The sequence below is a fragment of the Sitodiplosis mosellana genome, unplaced genomic scaffold, assembly GCF_009176505.1.
Source record: "Sitodiplosis mosellana isolate CC-2019 unplaced genomic scaffold, AAFC_SMos_1.0 Smas_scaffold_2, whole genome shotgun sequence".
Classification (NCBI taxonomy): Eukaryota; Metazoa; Arthropoda; class Insecta; order Diptera; family Cecidomyiidae; genus Sitodiplosis; species Sitodiplosis mosellana.
In genome coordinates this window covers 8,084,417-8,106,993 of record NW_022595245.1, presented here as the reverse complement: position 1 = coordinate 8,106,993, position 22,577 = coordinate 8,084,417, and the positions used below count along the sequence as shown (strand labels likewise).

Sequence of the window (22,577 nt, the reverse complement as noted above, 5' to 3'; positions counted from 1 at the left end):
AGAGAGAGAGAGAGAGAGAGAGAGAGAGAGAGAGAGAGAGAGAGAGAAAAGTAGAGATCGTATCAAGAATGTAAAACATTGTATAACCTTGACTGCACGTTAATGATGAATCGACATATAAGTCGATGACTAAGAAGAAGATGATGATCGGTCAAAAAAGACGAACAAACTCACACACAAATCAATTGTGACTAATTTCAGAATTTTCTGCCTTCGTTCTTTTTTATGTTCGAATTCTCTTCGTGTCCATCGTTTCTACGAAAATTCTATTGTTATGCGTACACATTTCATGGAAGTTCAGGTTCAGTAATTACAATCGAAATCAACGAGAAAACAGAAAGAAAAAAATTACTTCACAGTTACCATCCAAGAGTGAAGTAATTCGGTTCATACACTTGGACTCAGAGAATCATACATTCATCGGTTGGTTGAAAATGAAACAATTTTAGTGCTGAGCCGAACAGAACCAAGACTTTGTTGTATTTTGTGTTGTGAATTTGTATAAAAATGTGTGAATATTTTTCTTCTTTTTAATAAAATGATCCTTATCTCGAGATTTGCATTCAAAGGTCAGAAAATGAGTTGAAATAAGCAGTTGAAAAAAAAATTAATGTGAAGTTATCTGAGTGATAAAGAGCGAGAAAAATGAATAAATAAAATTCCTCATGTGAATAAATTTTATTTGAAATAGAATAAAAAAGCAACAACAACACAACGTTCTAAGTTGGAGAATGGGTTGGGGATCGACATCAAATCGTCTACAACAGAATAGTTTGTTGAAGAGTCAACGCAACGAGAGAGAGAGAGAGAGAGAGAGAGAGAGAGAGAAGAAAAAACTACACACACACCAACTATATATAATAATAATGGTGGTTGGTGGTAGTAGTAACGGAGCAGTAGTCGCGCGCGCAATACCACGTATAAAACTAAAATCTCAATTACAAAACTTTTCTCGTTATTCATATATGCACTTCATAAAAACATATTTGGTGTCGTTTCGTTAGCATTACACCCGAAACGTGCGGTAACTTTGCCAAATGCGCGACACCAAGAACCGAAATGAAAGAGAGCCAAAGAAGAGGAGGAACAGAAAAAAATGCACACAACCAAAAAACTGGCATGAGTGAAATAATAAGTAAACGACCGAAAAAAGAGAAGAAGAATATGAAATTGGATTGTCTTTGGTATGTTATACGACGCGCACAAGTTCAAGCATGAACCTGACTCATTTTTTTTCACTCACCCCGAATGACAACAAAAAAAAATATCACCAGTGCTTAAGCGGTACGAATTTTCTTTCCTCTCTTTCTCTCACTTCCATCCGTCGCTTAACAGTTTGTTGACATTAGAACAACTATACTGTGTGTTTGAGTGAGCACTTTTACCCTCCGCCATCAGAATTCTTCTCTCTTTTTTTTGCGCATCGCATATTTTCCTACATGCAATTTCAAGTGTTCTTTCGTTGTCATTTAGTCGCATTTGCCCCTCATATCTATGTCGAATTTCGCCCGTATAATGTGTGCATGTGTGACAAAATTCCAAACTGGCGAAAATTGTGGCAAACACCAAAATCGAGCATTGACTTGAAAAACGCCGAAAATTTTTCAGACACAACGCAAAAACGGTTATGGAGCTATTTTTTGTTTGTTGCAATTTTTTTCGTTCGCTCGCATCAACGCGCAAAGTTTAATTTTAATTATTGCTCCCTCTGTGGTGCTTGAATATTTTGCATTCCGCAAAATGAGTATGGATATACTATTGAAGCGCGATTGTTGTTGTTGGTTTTTTTTTTTAAATCGAAACCCGCTTGTTAGTGGATATTGAAAAAAGCGCGGAACGGAAAAAGTTTAGCTTTCAGTCTCATTTATTTTTCGGTCATCAACATCATCATGAGCTACTTAAAGCAGCAACAACGACGACGACAATAATCATGTAATGTGAATGCAATGTATGTGACATAGACAAACAACAACAACAACAAAATTATAGAATTCTTTGTTAAGAGTTTTTAATTAGAAAATAACCGCTAGTGTTTCGAAAGCATTGAACCACCCATCACTACCATCATCGACATTGTCGACAACGATGATGTCGATGCTAATTTATAAATGGCGTATTGAAGATGGCGCGCGACAATGAGAGAAAATTATTGTGCATTGAACGCGAGCACATTTGGCATTCAAGCGATACAGAAAAAAGCACGAATCAAATCTGCATGTATGGAATGATGTCGAACAGTAGTTGTGTACAGCTGTACAGTGAATCGTTAACATGACATTACTCAGAAGCGATACTTAAGGCGCTTGTGCCCACTTTTCACATGATATACGTATATTTACATGCAATGCATAGCAGCCGAAATCGAAAAAACGACAACAACAAGCGGCACTTCGGTTTCTGTTCTTCTAGCACATTCATTACGCCGTTGCCATCGCACTGTGAATGTAAAGGCATTGTGATATATATATATATATATACACTCACTCTGTGCACAATGTTGAAAAATCTAAATACGCAGTTTGCAAGTGCTGCTTTTGCAAGTGGAAGACACGAGAGTGAGTGATTCTTATATGTTTTTCGTCTCGTCACATTTATGTCATGCTTATGATAATGACTCTTTTACAACAATACCATTTAGATTTGTGCTCTAGATTACGTACAAATTGTGTCCTCTTTGTGTGTGAGTCGCATCCATTGCTCAACATTGACGGTCGAATGGGCTGCGACGCATTGTAAGCAGCCGTGTGATGTACATTCATCGCATCATCTAAGCCAATGGATAGAATTTCATCGCGTGAATCATTCATGTCCTTTTTCTATCTTCTTATTAACTTTCTCTATCTCTCTCTCACTCTTTCTCTCTCAAAGGGTAGGCTGTAATGCGCCAAACTGTAACGATAGTAACAAAGAAGTTGAGAAAAAATGGTCATGATTCATTTTTAGAAACACATTGTTTTTAGGTGACTCAGTAGACGATTGTATGACACGATTCTGATTCAATGTTACGCCATTGAATCCATCGAGTGTGATAAGCAATGGAAACAATAAGCTTAGAATTGGATTTAGAATTAAGTACATTATGTGAATCGGATGCAATTTGTTGGACAGTTTCCTAGTAAAATGGTTTTGTGAAAGTGTTCAACGTAATCGCATTTTCTTAATCTTAATTCGAGTTTGAGCACACTTTTTGAAGCACTGCGCTAAGCCAAAATGCTAGGTGCTAAGACTAATATTGTTATGGTTTTGTGTTCAGTGTGTATCAATACGGCATTTGCCACACTACACAAGGCTACACCAATTAAACGTCTATTGAACCATTTATCTAATTCACAAAACTGGACGTTTTTCATGGCAACTCAAATGAAATAACATAAAAACGAAAACAGTGGCAGTGCAGCAAAGTTTTAAGCAACCTTTTTCTATCCATTGCTTGCCATCACCTCCCACGGTTAGCCGATTTAATTTCACATTTCAAAAATGTCCGAAAATGACAACTTCCCTCTGTCTGCCTACTCCGGGTGTTGTTGTTTGCAAACTATTGAATATTAAATTCATTTAATTGCCATCATTAAAGGGAATTTGTGAGCATAGTCCTAATTTCTATCGGACGCTTTAGGTACGGTCGAACCTTTTTTCTATTGTTTTTCTTCCCCTCGCAGTCATCGGATATTTGAAAAGTACAAATAACAATTTCCCATTTTGAAATAACTTTTTTCTCCCGTTTTTTTTCTCCGTATGCCAAAACGTCATGTGCAGATATATGCCAACCGAAAAATCATGTTGTTCATTTGGCTGAGTCCAAATGAACCCGTGAGCATAAAAACGAAATACAAAAAAAAATCGCCGATCAAAACGTAACATAGATTTGTCAGCGTAACATACCAGTGTACAATTTGTTCCGAATTGAACGAGTAACAAATAGGTGTTTCGCTTTGTTCGGCGAGGTTTTTTAAGTCGTTTTTATGCGCACGGATTCAAATGTCATTGAATTATTGCCACAGTTTTTGTTCTCGGGTCTTCAGCATGGGGAAAAAATCATTTCGAGTCATTACATTTTATTTTCGAGGGAGTATCGCTGGGAGTGAACTACTGATAAAAAAACATGCGAAATGAAAACAGCTTTGAAATCATGATACTATAATTCCATAATGTTGGAGTGGTGTTTTTTTCGGGTTGGTGGCAAAATATCCAGTCGGCTGAAATGAAAAAAAAACCATGGGAAAAATGTTCATTTTATGGCCCGCACAATATGATACGAATTATGATTCATGATTCAAAAAAAAAAATATTCACGGGGAACAACAAGATCGTTCATGATGTTTCGCCCGAAAAATTCTAAGTAAATAACATAAAATGCGAACAGAACCGATAACATAACACACAATTTACGACCGACATCATTTCGAATAATTGTTGTCATGCAAAGTGGAAATATTCGCGAACATTTCGAAAATGCATTTTTGTGTTCGGTGGCAACAGCGACGACGACGGCAGCGGTAGCCGCATTGGAAATATGATTTAATTTCGAACCGGACAAAATTCAACAAACCATTGAATTGCTCGCAATTTCCTCCATCCGTGCATGTATTCCGACAATTTCGATATTTGTATTGATTTTTTTCTTCTATTTTTTTGCATATGCGCCTGTCAGACGAATTCGTCACAAAAATTATCTCTCTTTGATGGTTGTAATGGTGCGTGCGACTCGCACATTTTTGATAAAACTCAATTCACTTATGTGCTCTATCTCGTCGTGAACACGATAATAAAAAGTTCTTTTTTTTCATTTGCTCTTCGGCCATTGTTTTGGCTCTCTGGCATTTGTGGTGATGGTTATGGTGATGGTGGTGCTGCTGATGGTTTTTATTTCGGAACAAAGTGATAAATGTGGTTAATTTAATTTGGTCGTATTTCTTTTGTTGCTAAGTCCATGCGCATCTGATCGATATACACATTTTTTCGCGTTTGTTTTCACATTTTGTGCCTTTCATTCGCACTTAGCTGGTGATCTATTCGTAAGCCGTGGCTAGGAATAGTGCATATTTGGTTCGCTTTTATTGACGAATAATCGGTGATGAGTTCTTCAAGTGCTTTTCGGTGCCCATTGAAATAATCGCTTTGGTTCAATTTCTCATATGGCCTCCATTTGTTATATGTATGGAAATTTACTCGCATTCTTTCGCCGAATTTATTGTGCGATATATTTCGACACACAAAATATGCACATCGTATAGTCGATGCTTGTGTATTGTTATCATCACCATATCGTAATTTATCTTCTAAAATATTGAAAATGTCAAAAGACAATAAGTTGTTGGAGGCATTCACGGATTATTGTTGTGTATCAAATCAAACAAATAAAACAAAATAAGAAGCACTTAGAATGGATAGATAAATATATGTGATCGAATTGAAGGAAAATAAACAAGAAATATCGATTGCGATTACGTTTACATTAACGCTTCGGCTCAAGGCGTTGGAGCGAGAGAGAGAGCGAGAGACAAGAATGATGGGACGCACTGCAAAAACCAAATGAATCGTTTTGCTTAGAGACGTGTGCGTGTATGTGTGTGTATGTGAGGTGGCAGTTTACCATTTGTTAATTAAATTTATCGAAAATACCGAGAAATATTTTCGACTGTATATGCGTGTGTGTGTGTATGTGTCATTGTACTGTGCTCGTCCAATTGATGGAAGTCGTTTTATCGTTTGATCCATTTTATCGAATGCGCTGCCATTTATTTATTGCCCATAATAATTCATTTTGTGAGTGAACTCACATTTCATGTCATGGCTCGTCGAGTCGACTACGAGCACACAAACTATATATAGTGGATATGTGTGACGCATTCGCATTTGTCGCCTGGCTGCTTTTATTCGGTAAACATTCTCATTACGTCCTCCAATTTCGGTCGCATTTCCAATTCGATTTTCTATATTTTAGTCTCAATACCTTTTGTTTGTTTCTGCCATTCATTGAATGCCCTGAATAAACCGCTGTTCACCAGTCATTTGATTGCAATTGTTTGTGGTTTTTCACCCCAAAAATTGTATCCACCGTCTATCTCACACTCACATACACTAAATTGGACAAGTATACAATTTCCAATTGGATTTTCAAATTAGTTGGCATTACCGCTCTCATTCCATAAGATTCCCCAAATCGATTGGGCGCTCGCTTGCTCGCACATAAACACACATCGCGCATCGTCGACCACATTAAAACCTAGCGGATAGAACAAAGCTCAAATCAAATAAAAGTTTCACCGGTGTGCTTGCATTGGCACACACACACACACATGCCATGGATGACTCATTGTTATTTATTTTCGATGTTTGTTTGTTATTCATATCATATGTTTGGCAGCCATTTCCACCACATCATTATTGCTAGGGGGAAAGAACTATTGGTATATTTACTTCATTGACACGTATTGATAAATATTCACAGGCATTTGCACTGCGTTCCGTAGTGTTATTGTTGTTGTTTTCTTCTGTTGCTTCGTCTTGTTCGTGGCGAGCAGTAATGACAGTTGCAAATACGCACATTTTATTGACCATATTTGCATGCATTCGCAGCTAGTTATTCAGCGCATTGACGCGTATTCATCCAAATTCGGTAGAATATGCGATTATTTACAATGTTTATATTTTCATTTACTCAGTTCTTTCCCCCTAGCATTATTGCTGCTGTTGTTGTTGAAAATCGCATTCGGGCATTTTCTCATCCCGTGCGCGCATATGATTCATATCTTTGTTCTCTCGCTCGTACCACACTTTCATTGGATGAGTCAACGCTTTTTCCATAGATCCAAAGTAATTTTCCCATGTGTCACATTTTCACAACTTATAATGAACACACCAAATATTTCCAAATTGTGGCGCTGACATGCTTTCCAATAACGATATGGCGAGCATTTTCATCAACTGATTTGAACTCGGTTCCACCATCGATGAGTATATGGTGTTTTTCTGTCTCTGATTCATATCCATTGGTTCATGCCCATTTTTTGTTAAAGTATACTATATATTCAACAATGTCGAAAAATATTAAGCACAATTTTTTTTTAAATGAATTTTCAAAGCCAGCGGAACTTTATCCATTTCACTTCTCCGATATGTGTTGCCGATGTGGGAATTCGATGAGTTGGAAAAATCATAAATTCTTCATTGGATTTAGTCTCGCCATGAATCATTAAATACGCTTCAAGGAAATATTGTGCAAAACAATAAGACGCGCTCGCAACAAACAGCTAGCTCACTATCGCCCATCACTCGACACTGCACCACCATGAAACAAAGTCTCGAACAAAACGAACGAGCGACAACAACAACACTTCAAAAAACTTCGAAGACGATGAGAAAAACACAAAAGTAAACGTTCAGCTCCATTGTCTTTGGAAAATGTTTAAAGTTTTTTTTTGTTCGTTTTTTTTGCAAATATTGTTTACGTTGTTTTTTCTGTGTGAGAGATAGCGCGACAGAGTGCAGTTGGCACTGTGCGCTATGCACCATTTCATGCTGAAAATGGGAAGAGCCCGTCGTTTGCACTTGCTATCACACACATATTGTACATTGAGTCAATATGTCGATGCAAAGTTTATCTTTTGCAAGCGTGAACTCGCTGCTTGGCGACGGAAGAAAAATGAAGCATTTCGTTTGCGTCAGATATATCGAAAATCAACCTTTCAAAATGCAATGAATGGAACTGAATCGCTTCGAGAAATGAAGAGAGAAAAAAGTCGACCAGAGTACCCAAATAAGAAAAGAGACATGCACATACGGAAAGGGAGCCGGCGAGCAAAGAGCAGCACATAAATAGGAAAACTGTGAATCAGTTTATAATTTAAGTTTGAACAAAGAAACTCATGATGTGCTCTATCGTACTTTAGCTGCGTGTTTTTCTATCGTTCGGTCCTTTTTCGACTCATTGGATGAATGCGCCCGGACTATGGGGATGGGGAGTGTAAGACCTCTTCGGGTGCATCTTTGCCATTGTTTATATTTTTCATGCGATGGAACAGTGTTCGTTTCCATCATTTTGACAACACTTTGTACTTTATGTTGTGTTTATGTTATTTTGGGCATCTTCGACAACACACTGAGAGATATAGTGAACTCAGGAACGAAAGAGACGTAATAGTTTTTAACACATTTTCACGTCGTCGATTTTGAACAGCGAACACTGCCACTGAATACAAGAAAATTGTGAAAACTAAACAAAAGCTGGGGCCAAAAGTGTACACTCTCACACTGTTTTCATCTTTGAAGAATCTTCGTTGTTTTTTTTCTTAATGGCGTGTCTCTCGCCCATCATCGTGTTTTTTTTGTCTTTCATTTAATCGAACTCTGATTTTATAGATGTACGGGCGAGAGTGAGTGAGACTTTTAGCCTGTAACTCAAGCGCTGTGATTTTGTTTCATATCCGTTCTACACGATGAACTTTTTGGAAATCTTTTCGTTAAATGGATTTCACCCAAACGAAGAAGAATCGAAAAATATGAAGGAAAAAGTGAAAGAACAGACGAAAAATCCAACTCATACCACCGTGTGGCACGTTGGTGTGTCTGTGAAAATCGTTTCTTCGTTTACTTTTTTTGGCTCCTTTTCTGCCCTTCGACTATATACTTGTATTAGTTGTTTTCATTTTTGGACGGAAGTTTTATCACATTGTGATGATCAAGCTGTTTGCAACTTTTCCACACAAACAAACTCGATTCATACAAGATAAAAAAAAATGTCAAAAAGTCAATTTGCTCAAAAATGTGAAATTGTTTCTTCGTCTTTTTCTTCTTCTTCTTCTTGTTTCTTCTTCTTCTTCTTGTTTCTTTCTTTGCTTGACCAAAAATATTCAGTGTGGCTCAAGGACCATCAGTTCCATTGAATCCAAACGCAGAATCACCGTCAATATTTTCGCCTTTTGCGTCTTTTTGTGATGATATCTTGATGTGGCCCAGTAGATACACACACACACACATAGAACTGTTTTGAACGGAAGCAATCGTGGAAAATGAAAAAAACACCCGTCCAAACATAAAAAAAACTCACTAACACACACACACACAGCTCGCCGCTCATAGCCACATTCTCATTTGGTGCGATTATTAAATTGATTAGGTAATTTATTTTACATTGGATTTGTGCTATCGTATACGTTTTGTTTGGGCACAAGGACATCGACAGGAGCATCTTGTCCACTTTACAAATATGTTGAATTCCGTCCGAAATTTTATTTTCGGGACGGAATGAGGTGGCGAGCCAAAGTTCAGCTTATTCCGTAAATTGAGAGACATTCTTTGGTTTTTCTCACACCCCCCACACAGACCCATAAACACACGATGGGTATTGTGTTGCTGTTCTTCTTTTTATTCATCGAAGAAGGAAAAGCATCAACGTTTTTTTGTTGTGTTTGTGTGTCGATACTGTTGCAGAAGAAACGGTTCAATGATTTTTCTTATTTTTGATCATCATTTTCTTTCATCCCTCTCTCTTGAATCGAGTCGATTTACTTGAAACGCGTCTCTAGTTGCCACTTCTGGCTCCCTCATTCGTATGTGAACGAATACACAAAAGGAATTGTGAGTTAGTACAGCAGCAGCAGCAGCAGCAACAACAACAAAAAACCAAATACCGAGAGTGCTTTCTTCTCTCACTTTTTCCTTTCTTCGTTTTGAAAACGAGGAATTTCGGCTTTAGCAAGGGTATACGAAAAAGACATAGAGTGAATACATTTATCCAACTGAAAATAAGAAAGAAAGCAGATTTCTGAATGTTCGCTACAAATAGAAGTAATAATCAAAATAAAATATTGAATAGACGCCGAGTTGGAGGAGGAGATGGTGGGTGGAGGCGAATGAAAAAATAATTCTCGAAAAATCCACATCCCCAAATTTATACACCTATCTCTATCCTATCTCTCGTTCTCTTTCCCTCCAGCATACAACTGGCGATTTATTTACGATGTTGTTGTTTTTTTCGCTTCGCATTAATATTGAGCTCCTGTGATATTGAACAGGTTTCATTGACTCATTCCATTCGCCCGCTTGCTGCCGCTACGCCATTCCCCATACAACATATCTATCTCGTCAAGTTTTCTTAAATAAAATATCCGCCACTTGTACGCATTCTAATAGGATTGAAGTTAAGAGCGAGTGTACGAGTTTGAGTCGAGTCGAGTGGATGCTCGCATATTTCTACTCGACAAGCACAATTCCAACCAATCACCACTAATACTAATACCAATAATAATACCAAAAGACGAAAGTGGACTAATGTATGGGATAAATGACGGGCATTCCCTCCACATTCTCTCTCTCCCCGCTTTCTCTCTTTATCTCTCTGTGTGCTGGATGCTTGCATTTCGGATTTGAACCTTTTGGCTATAGGTTTGTGTGCGCACGGCATGTGCGTTATTTACATTTACACTAATGTTCACGTCGATGATGTGTGTTCCGTGTGCGTGCATATGGGTGGCAAAAGATATACATTCAATTTGTTTGTGTCTCTCTGCCGTCTTTGTTTCTTCCAGTCAACTTACGGGCCCAAAAGATGTGAACGTGTGTTTGTGTGCTGAAGTGGTTAAGATACCGTCACCACGACGAAATAAGAAGTGCCAAATAGATGTCTCGCACAAAAAAAAAGATAAAATGAAAACGCAATGCACGGCAGCAGCGTAGGAAGGAATTGTACAGAGAAAAAGTTCTTACAATGATAAAGTACTTTGTTCAATAATTTATCTTATAAGCATGTCCCCAAATACATTGAAATCTGTGAATCATATAGTGTATCGGGAGATGTGAGGCACAAACGAACGATGCCATCGACGTCGACGGATGTTTTCATTTTTGGCCAAATCTCTGTATGTGAATTCAAAGGAATGAAAACCTGTGAGCGCAACCCGTGTCTACCGGAACAACGGTGGTGGTGGTGGTGCCGAAGCACAAAGCAATAGGGAAAGCAACCGATTTATATGTATGCGGCTGCAGTAATGTAGGGTGGATCGAATATGAATGTATATAAATTGCACAAGTTGAATAACTCTCTTGAAAAATATTTCTGTAATGAAGGGTACGTAACTGCAAGATTGGACGGTGTGAGAGTGGTTTGTGAGTACGAGCGAGACAGAATCGTCGAAAAAGAATTACGGTAATGTTTCCCATATAAATATTTCGTATGGCCTTTTGTGTTGGATTGATATCACAAGGCAAAATACTGCCTTTTACCACTACACACAAACACACTTTGGTATTTAGATAGATGGCTGCTGCTGCTGCTGCTCCTGCTCCAAACGGAACACTTTAAATAAGAAATGCGGGTGGAACACGACAAAAAAGGGAAACAAACTTGAATATATCTTCGTTGTTCGATCGGCATTTGGTGTTCACCAAACTCAGAAATACAGTAGAAAACACGCACACACACATACGCAAAGAGACACACAGAGAGAAAATGACGCTAAAAAAATGCCGTGTGCAATGGTGAAAAAACAACTCACAACGGAATAGTACACACGCCAAATAAATAAGGAAACATTTGCCGGAGACGTGCCTTTGTATAACTAAGGAAAAGCACACAAGTTCTTTCTCGCACACACACTTTTCTCTCCTTTCTCTCTCTTTCGAATATTTGAATAATATTTAATTCATATTTCAAGATAACAAATACTTTGCTTCGTGCAAAGACGCCGTAAAAACATCGTCCAACTTGTTCACATCAGACATTCAACGAAAAAAAAATAAGTGAAATAAAAGTGTGCGAAGGAAAGCAGCAACGGCAACATACACAGCATTTAAATCGCATGAGTGGCTGCAAAACGCACTTAAACTTTTCCATAAAGAAAAACACAAACAATAGCGAGCTGATATCGGGAAACACCAATGAAATGCACGAAAACATATTACAACGAATATTTATTATGTCTGCACCGACACAGAATGGCAAATCGAGACAGAAGAGAGATGGGTGCACGAGGTAGTTGGAGGCACGGAGTGGAAAAGGGTGAAGAGCAAGCAATGAAGGAGAAAGAAAACTTTCGATAATAATAATTGAGAAAAATAAAAGTTTCAGAAAATAGTTTTGGGGTTATTTTCTTTAAGTGAACATTGCACAGAAATTTAAGTATCTCTCTTGCTCTTTAAGTTCGTCTGATTGTTTGTTATCATTGCTAACAAATGCGAAGCGGCGGTTTGGAAAAACCCAATAATTTTTCCTTCACTGTGTGTACTCGATCGTATGTCTCTTGCTTTTCTTCTCAGTCTCTCGGTCTGCCTCTGTGTATGTATTACTGTGCAGAAGTTTGTCGTAATCTGTTCAAGTTGAGAAAAAATACACCCTGAATTCGGGTTAGAAATCCAAATAAAATCCCTGCATTCATGCTCTCGGAAATGGGTTGGGAGTTTTGGACCAAATATTATTTAATCAACGACTTGTTCGTCGGTCTTCTTTTTTTTCCCTCCTCATCGCTGTTCCAATTTGATTCAACAAATTCATCAAATTCGTTTCCACCAATTTGAAGTGGCCAATCCAGGTCTCACAATCTTATAAGATGAGACGCACACCAAAATTTGTCAAACTTTTTTTTTCTCGATAATGAACATGACAAACAAACAAGTCGACCGTAGAATAATCGGAAAATTGTGTGTGTTGCAGGATGAGGAACATGCTGTGTGTGTGTATTTTTTCCTCTGGATTTTTGGACGAAAAAGTATAAAATTGCACACGATGACGATCGATGTGATAATAAAACAAAAATACAACTCAAGAAGCAGCAGCCGAAGAGCAAACCAACGCAAATCATCGCATTGCCATAAAGAAATACATAAGAAATTCCAAGTTTTCTGTTACAAACAAGAATCTGATAAGGTATAATTTTATCACGAACAAATTAAAAGTGTAGAAAACCTGAGGAAACGACAAGAGTAACAATAGACTGTGCAGAGAGCGTGTTGGTGTGTGTGTGTGAGAGAGAGAGAGAGTAAGATGGGCGAAAGGGACAAAAGTTCAAATTTATATCTTCATATTTTCCGTATTTGTTTTGTTATCCGTGTTTTTTTGCTGTCATGTTTGTGTTGCTGCCTGTGTGTGTCTGTTCTTTTCCCTTCTTTCTCTCTGTTGTTGCCACTTTGGATTTTTTTCTCTTTTTCTTCCGTGTTGTGTACGTAATTTAATATCAGTTTCACTTAAGCGAAATAACAAGTTGAACAAAAACAAATTTATGGCAAATAAAAACGAAAATCTCGCCTTTATCTATTTTTGCTGTTGGAGTTGCCTGTAAAAATTCTTTTGAGCATAAGATCGTGCGCGCATCCGATCTATTCTCTCCCTCTATATCGTTCATTCGTTTTCATTGTTTTTCTTTGTTCGGAACAGCACACAAATAAAAAATGGGGAGCGAAAAAAAAAGTTTGTTTCTTCCCTATTTTTCCTCAGTGCAAATTTTTTATTTCCTGTTTGACGAAGAATTTCAGCAGTTTTTTCATCTTCTTCTTCTGCTTGCTGCCTGACATATTTTAAATCGATATCTCTTCAACAGCAAAGTGCACACACGTTCCGAAGATAACAAGCAAAATTGCATCCGATGCTCGCATATACATATAGTTGGACAGTTCCATTTTATCAAATGCGATTTAACTCATTGTTTGCGCTTAGTTTTTCTTCTTTTCTCTTGTTCCGTCCGCTCTCTGGCTATATATACATTTTTTCATGCTTCTTTGCTGCATTTCTTTCTTCTTCACTACTCTTCACCAACAGTGTGCAATTTCCTTTTCATCTCATCGAGAAATTGAATAACGGTAATAGTTTTTGTTCAGCTTCATTCTATTTTTCCCATTGTGTTTTGCGACTATTTTTCTTCCTGCTGATTCCACTGTTCGCCTTTGTTCGCCATCGTCTCTCTATCGGATCGACATCAAAATTCTGCATCAACTGCAATTGCAAACATATATGTGGAGGAAAAAAAACAATAGCAGTAAATGCTTTTGTGAGTGCGCGATGGTGCGCACACGAGATCGCTCTTGTCCGTTCGCTCGTTTGCTCGTTCGTTCCATCACAAGCCATGGACAAATACAAATTATGAAAAGCGACATTGGCTTTTAGCGTTTAGCATTAGTCTAAAATGCATGTAACGCTATAATGTTCTTGTGTTTACAGAAGAAAAAAAAACAACCCACAAAAAGCGGAAGGTAATTCGTTGAGTGTCCGAATGACGTTGGCAAACCATCAAAAATGTCGTCAATCTCTCTGAATCAAATGCACAATGTGCCATTTCACTCTCCGCCACTGACCATGTGCAAATGAAATTAAGAACACGAAATGAACGAAAATGCAATTCACAATGCACCACTTTCTGCCGCACACACACACACACACACACACACACACACATACGCGCCCGTGGACAGTGCCATTCCAGAGAAAACCCTTTTCTGTTCTATCCGTTAACGTACTCGCCACAACGGAAATAATTAATATGGAAAATGATCAAATGCAATAGAGATTTCGTACATATACGTGAACCTCCTTATCTGCACACCAACGTTGGCTCATTCAATTTCGAAAACTTTTCGAAATGTTTGTGACACATTTTCACTGTCCTGTCATTGAAAATAATGAGTGTATTAAGTTTTACCTATTTTCATTACAATGTCGATTCGGTGAAATAGTCACTATCAAAACCGCTAACCACATTACCGCAACCTACCTATGCACAAGCTCTCACATACATACACACAGAGACAGAGACACATGCATATCGGCGCGTAATACAATGCATATCAATTGGTGGTAATTATTACGTGCCAATATTCCTTCTGTTTGCGACTATTCGTTTGTGTCATTGAATTTGTCCGTTTTCTACTCTTATACTCATCCGATGAATGCGCATTTCGGTTGTAACATTGTGTGCTTTTTCGTTTGCTTGCTCTGTGTGCTTCCAAATCGCATTGATGCGCCCGAAAATTGCCATCTAGTTTGCATATTATAATATTTTTGGCTTAGTGCATATCTTACAAATACACCGACCCTTCTGAATGTTTCATTTGTTTATTCTCCGTTCGTACGGTGTCTGGTTTTAAATTCAAATTAAAAAAATTCACGCCACACCAAAAGCAGAAGCAGCAGCAGTAGCAACCGAAAAAAAAACAAACGAACGAACGAGTCAAACTCAAAAAATGAAATTATACAAAATTCAATAGTTTCCGTTTTTGGACAATCCATGCACGTATCGAAATTTTGCTTATGTTTGCAAATATACTTTTAGTCCTTATGTGTCTGACTGGCTGTACTATGTATTGTTGTTACGTTGCGTCTCTTTCGCCCGTTCTCTCTAGCTCTCCCACTCACGCGTTCTCTCTCTCTCTCTCTTTCGTCCATTTTGCGATTATGTAAAATTCATACGGTTCGCTATCTCTCGAGGGAAATGTATATGCGAAATGCAAAATACGGTATCCGATTATCCGGAAATGGTTTCGAAGAGCGAGAGAAGCACCATCAAAATGAAAAAGCGAGAGCAAGACTGAATGAATGAGTGAAAAGGTTATTGCGTCGCGCACACATTGAAACAAGCAAGCAAGTAAATTGAATTCCATCCAGACATAATGGAACGCGGTGAGCATGGAAACCGAAACTAGCAAATCATTAATAAATTGAAAACAAAAATTTAATGCCAACCACCACCACCGACCTCATATACGTAGATAGATAGACACAGAGATGGATATTGCACGGTGGTGTTCAAACACAAAATCCGTATACGCTCAAATACAAAGTCGACGGGTGAGCCTCTGGATAGGATATATTCGGAATATGGCACCGAGCGACTATGGCAAATGATGCACAAAATATAAAATGTGGGCTCCGAATGTGAAAGGGGTATCCATTTGAAAATTAAATGCAGCGGTGAGATTCGACGAAAAATTAATATCAACCAAATAGCGTCCTTATGATTTGCCCGTATTTCGTTTCGTTTGGCTTTAGCTGAGCTCTATTGCACCGCGCGAGTTTTCTTCTCTCCGTTCGTTTTTTTTTGTGTGTGTTTTCATTCCTCCCTCAATTGGATTCTAATAGAAAACATTCGTCTGCAGCTATTGTTAGCTGTTTGGGTAGCATTTGTTTCCTTTCAAGTTTATGGCTCTTCCTATATATAACATCAACTGTCCGCCACGCCAAGCATTTTCTCGCACTAATACCGAGAAAAAAACAGAACCGACCACATCCATCGACCATTTATATTTACAAAATACGGGATCTCTCGCACAGTGTGTGCATTCATCGCATTCAGACATCCCGACAACACACCATCTATTTATTATATACAGTGGCATAGTGTTCTGTATTTGATTTTATATGTATATATGGTTCAAGTACTATTATTGCAAGCGAATTTTCAAAACCGAAAATTGAATGGAAAGCGTACGATGTTGGAATCGAGATTGAAGTGCATTTGTATGGTTGGTTTTTCATTCAATTTTTTTCGCAGTTTGCTCGTTCATCTTTTTTTTTCTTGCTGTCGTGTTGTTGTTGGAATGTTGCCCTTCAATTTTAATTATTTCGTCTTTTAGCTCTTCACTCGGCAAATCACAATAGTTCAACAACGCTTAAGGCCACACATACAACAACACACGACGAAAGTCGATGGCAAGTGAAATGGAAGAAAGAGACAGAGACAGGCAGAGAGAATGAAAAAAATAGGAGCCTAGGATATGCACAATCTCAATTTGTTTCCTCGGCTGCATGAAATGTTCGGAATAGTTCACAAACAGTCTAGCTTTGGGCTTTGGTTGGATGCACGCTTTCCCATCAACAAATAGAATGGCAACACACACACGATCGAGTGAGCGAATGAGAGCAAATAACACACAGTGTCGTGTTAAAGTATTGGTGCGTCTGATGCTGTTTTGTATGCGTGCGTCTGAGTGTTGTGTATCGGTTGCTCGTCGAAAATTGTCATAGTATTTATAATTGAATGTGCGTTTTAGTGGTTACTGACATCGTTTGAGTCGCAATTCTTCCTATATACAATGGAAAAATTGTACCATGTACCAGCTCCATCTCTGTAGCGCGTTCACCGCCTATATGTACACAGAAACACACTGTGAATACATACGCCATGCCAACCAAATATACACTTGTGTCTGCTATGACGACAAAGATCCCTAACAATAACGCGAATACTGCATGTGGATTTTTCCATTCTGCAATTTTATTTTTCACTTCTTTCCTTCTTCTATTCGTTCATATCCTTTGTCATTGCACCCTCTTGTACATTGGTTGTCGGTGTGTATATATGCATGGAGGAAGTTATGCACGAGCTATGCGATTGAAAAAAAGAAAAACGCCAAGTCCTGAATTATATTTTCAGGTTCTCGTCGTTCTTTACTTGTTTTTGATGTGGTGTGGTGTATGACGGGCCGCATTTATACCACACACACACACACACACATACACATATAGCACAAGCAGCACCAAGTCGAATCTATCGACATTATAAATTGTCAGACAGTGAGCGCTCTCCTTCCTTTTTTTTCTTTTTTGGCATTGTACTTCAACTCCATCTGGAAACTCGTAACATATCGCCATCACCGAGAGAAGTCGTTTCTTCAATTTCCTTGTTCACCCCTCGGTTTTTGTGTACAACTCGGAACTCTCGGCACTGTGTATAAATATACATACAGTTCGTCGTCCCGTAATATTGTGTATTGGGTTTAGGTGAATATATCGTATATCGCCTAGACACACACTGGATGGCATTTATGTATTATACAACAAACAGGGAATGAAATGAATTTGTTTATGTAATAAATGCGCTCGATAGCATACATATAAAATGCAATGCAAGCACTCAAAATTTTCGAGGCGATAAACTGTGACTGTACTTGCCGACCGTCTCGCTCGTTTGCTCCCTCACTCTCCAATCTCCATGTCCCTCTGTTGCTCTGTCGCTCGGTATGTGTCTGTGTGTATTTTCATGCATTTATTTCCATATTTTCCGTTTGTCTATGAAATTAAGATTAAACCAGAGGGCGAAGGACTCTATTTCTTCCGTGCAAAGTGCCAGACAACGACAGAGAAATTGAACGGAATGGCCTCAGAGCTGCAGAAGAAATACAATGAACAATTTTCGAAGAGACCGTAAGAGAGCGAGACATTCAACTTTTACAGCCGCATCTTTTCTCGATGGTTGAAATTCTCGTGATTTTTGCCAAATGTTGTGCTCATGGTGTATGAGCGGTTTTTTTTTCTGTTCCGGTACGTCTGAATTATAATGGCTCGTGTCACTAGCTCGCTAGTACATAGTGAGTCTGTTGGCTAGATTGTTTTGTATAATTTTTTTTCTCTGCTTCATTTTTCCCGTTTTTCTCTCTGTCTTCATTTGCATACTCTCGCTCCGAGAGCGACAGAGCGAGAAAGACTGTGTCTGTGCTCACGCTCGGTGCACATTTTTTGGCTGTTCGGCTTTACTTCATTCGGTTAGTTTTTTTGTTGTTGTTATTAATGGTTGCACACACAGTGCATTTTGCAGGCAGACCAAATGTACAACGATAATACGCTCGCGCGCACGCTCTCTCGCTTTGTTCCGTACATCGCCATATATGCGCTTCATGTTTCCAGAAGAGGGTAGTGTACTCGATCAACTAGTCGAGACGCTAAAATTAAATCGAGAAAAAAAACCATACAAACAAAACGTCAGCCAGACAATATAATGTGATTTTATTTTTCGCCCGAATAAAGCGCTCGCGACCGAAAGCACAAGAAGAACAAATACCATATGCTAAATTATATTTTGCCAGTGAATTTTTAATGGCATTATGGATTTTTGACGTATAAATGGAATGAAGCGATGCATCTATGAATAGTCGCATTGACTCGAATAATCTCGCAAAACCATTGAATAGGTATTCGGTCGGTTGGTCGTTTTTTTTTTTTGAAAATGAGCTGCAAACGAACCGATGAAGCGAGCAAGAGAGGGAAAGCATGTTCCATCGAACTTGATGGTGTAAAAAATTCAACATGTCTGCCACATGTGTAATGGCCGTGTCTGTCTGCTTGCGGTTATTCCATTCCCTTTTGCTATATGTATATATGTGGCAAAGTGCACTAGCCGCCACCGTTAACAAATCGACAGGCGAATTGCATATATGCAATCATACCGTAGATTATAGATGAATGAATTTGTCTACTAAGTTTCAGAGGTTCGATGAAATTTATCAAGAATACCGAAACTCAATCGTACATTTCGGTATTTTGATGAAACTATAGACGTGTCTCTGAGTTCGCGCAGTCTATTTCGTCGCCAGAATGTGTATGTATTGCCATCATAATGACAAATGAGAACCTTTGGCATCGATTTATCCGATTTCGATTAATTTGTATGCTGATTCGATGGGGCAAATGGATTTTCGGCATTCGATACAGATCGACGGCAAAACAAATGAAATGAATTAGATTGCATGGTGATGATGAGCGAAACGGACCGACTAAATCACTGGCAAATCGATTTGGATGTGGGTGTAGGTATGGGTGGATGTGTGTGCTACAAACGAAAGACATTTCACCATTTTGTCTATGTTTGAAATTCGGTCAGCAAAATCAACAAAACGTATCAAATTCTAAGTGGTAACATAATATTTTTGTCGTTGCTCCGAATAACCAGACAAACGCTTCCTTTGGCGTCTGCTCAGCGGCGCTCACTGCTTGTGTGTGTCTGTTTGTTTGTATGCAACAGTCTAGGATTCGGTCAATGTCAGTATCTTCATCAAATCATAAATAAAACGGTCTCGATTTCCTACGCTTGTTTGCCCGTTTGTGGCTCAGACATACACACACTGTGTATGATGATAAAAGGATATGCAAATGATAGCTCTTTTTGAGTCTCACTCGCTCTCCCACTCTCTTTGTCTCACACTCCCACATATAGAATGTCACCGACGAAAAAGTGGCTCTGGACAAGTAGAACACAGTACAGCAGCAGATGAAGAGAAAAAAAAGTACGACAAGAGAGTGGGAACATGCATATTCAATATGGACGATGAACATTATGAAAATGCAATCATAATTTATTTATGAACATAATGGAATGAAATCCATGAACGGAAAATGCATACCATTCCATTTCGTATCACTTTTCCTTATGCGCCCTATGCGACTCTTAGCCTGCATGATTAAACAAAGAGAAAATGGCAGAGAAGAAAAGAATGAATGAAGAAAAAAGTGTTGTTTGTTCTGTACTTGATTTGATTTGATTTGATAATATTTTTCACATACGTCGTTTGCATACGAAGCTTTTTTTTCTGTTGAAGTTTCTCCATAATTTGCCGAGCAAAGCCTCAAGACGATGTCGACGATGACAACAACCATGTCAAAGTGGTATCGATGGCAAAGGAGAGCAGAGAAAATATCGAAATTCCATGCCATCGAATTTGCCCGATAATCCGGCCATGATTCAGGCGGAGAGAGTGGAGTGATGAAATTTACAAGAAGTATTAAAGCGATGGAGAAAGAAAATGGAACGAAAAAAAAGAGCGCGTTTGTTGTACATGTTTAGTGAATTTTTGTTTTCAATACTTTTCCATCAGCTATCATGCACACAATTCGAATTGATGTGATGCGATGCTAACATTAGTCGATATATATACATGCTTTTGATGCTTTAGCGTTCGTTCCATTGTTCTCATTTCACATATAATGCGCTCCTCCATCAAGTCCACTTCCTCTTGTTTCTCTTCGTCTTTCGCCTATCTTCCTCTCTCAGTTTTGCCTTTTTTCCAACACGAAGCAGAAGAAAAGCGAAAAATGGTTTCGGAAAAGCAGAGCAAATCCACATGAACATCATCTAAGCAGTGCTAGAAAATGTTTGCTAACACTTATGTGTTATCATATTAACAATAACTGCTTTTTACTAGCCGATCATAGCCAACTGTAATTTTCCACTTTGTGCAAACGAAATTTCGTAGAATTTGAATAAACGAATCCAATGTGGAATTGAAATAACAATAATAATCATTTGGAGATGAGACATATACCAGCTTACTGCGCTATATATATAGCGATATATATATGTGTTTGTGCATTTTGTGTATCGAATTGCGTGAGCCATTCACTCATGATAGAAAATTCATGTGAAATCTACATCACTTTTTCCATTTAATGCTCTCAATTCCTTCTTGCGCCATCACAACCACCACACCGCCAACACCACCGCCACACGTCTTTGGTTCCTTCATATTTTCCATGGTCTTTCTCTCTCTCTCTCTCTCTCTCTCTGTCTCTCGACTTGTGTTAGCCATGCGAACATGTCGCTGACGTTGTGTGTACAGAATATTTACATTTTATCCTTTTGATATTTTATAACTTGTTTATATTACATATTTATGGAGATAAAGTGAATATTTTATCTCTTTGTGTATGCATATCATATCGTATGCTTTCGATGCTCTGGGTGTGTTTTCGTTCGTTTTGCCTAGTATCGGCTTCGAAAAACCGTTTCCGACCAGGCCATTCGAGATGAAAATCGGCAGCAACTCGTAATCTTCATATGAATCATATAAATGTATAATCAATAAAATAACACCAAGCAGCGCCTCGCGATGAGCCATCCAACACCCACACACACAAATGTGTATCGAGAACAAGTCGCTTTTAATCATTCGTGCGGCGTGTATTGCACGAAACGGAATGACACGAGCGCCACTATTTCGAAAGAAGAAGAAAAAACAGCCCCTATAGTCTCTCTCTCTCTGTGTGTTTTAAGTTGTTGTGCGTTATTCGAATCAGTTTGGCACAATCGATAGCCCGTTCATATCGACTTTCGTCTCGTATTGTTGATAAACCCAAAATGCTTCTTATAGATTATGGATTTTACATTGCGATCTGGTTGCCGATACCAATTCAGCATATATACAATAAAAACAATCGAGAAAATAATACGATATATCTCAACCTTTCAATTCATTTATGTATTTATCGGGTTGCTGTTTCTGCTTAGGCCGCCGGGTTGGTGTGTATTGGGCCGTGCATTTCAGTTTTCATCAATCGTCGTCGTATGGACCTTTGCATTGTTTTCTGCATTTCAAATCATTTTATCATCATCGATAATCCATATACTGTCGATATCTTCAATATTATCATGATTTTGTCTGAATTTTATTAATGCTCGAATTCCTTCTCTTTCATTTCATTCACTCGCTGAGTTGCAGGCATTGTTTTCGTTGTTGATATTTACTTTTTGTAAGTGGCTTGTGTGTGTGCAATGTAGTTGTTTTGTATATATATGTGAAATCAAACACATGCGCATGAAAAATTTCTAACCACTACCGCTATTGTTTATTAATGCTTCAATGTACGTATGATTCGTCATGAATGTATCGTTCTTTCCTCATTTCATGCCTTTTTATTTATTTTTTTTTCTTCCTTCCTTTCATTCCGTTCATTTTTCGTCGTTTTGTCGCTGTCACTGTACCGTTGCTGTTGTTGCTGTTGCTTGTGTCATTGATTTTGATAGCTTTGTGTATGACTCAACGATCTCTGTTTCTCGTTCCCTGGCACCCCTGCCCGTTTTTCGAAACTGAAGCCGAAATATATA

The 22,577-nt window shown here is 38.3% G+C and overlaps 2 protein-coding genes across 6 annotated transcripts in view; both read left to right on the top strand.

Moving 5' to 3' along the window:
- The window catches only part of LOC129564894 (protein disks lost), a 211,863-nt gene that overhangs the window by 65,721 nt on the left and 123,565 nt on the right, over positions 1-22,577 (top strand). The gene's annotated exons all lie outside the window — the stretch shown is intronic.
- The window catches only part of LOC129564895 (brain tumor protein), a 95,867-nt gene that overhangs the window by 65,639 nt on the left and 7,651 nt on the right, over positions 1-22,577 (top strand). For 2 of the 5 annotated variants that reach the window (XR_008687555.1, XM_055439148.1), the window contains exon 1: positions 20,301-22,577. This exon is cut by the window's right edge and continues 2,236 nt beyond it. The exons of the other annotated variants lie outside the window; for them this stretch is intronic. The gene's annotated coding sequence lies outside the window, so the exon portion shown is untranslated. Of the gene's footprint in view, positions 1-20,300 lie in introns of those variants that run through there. 5 annotated transcript variants of the gene reach the window in all.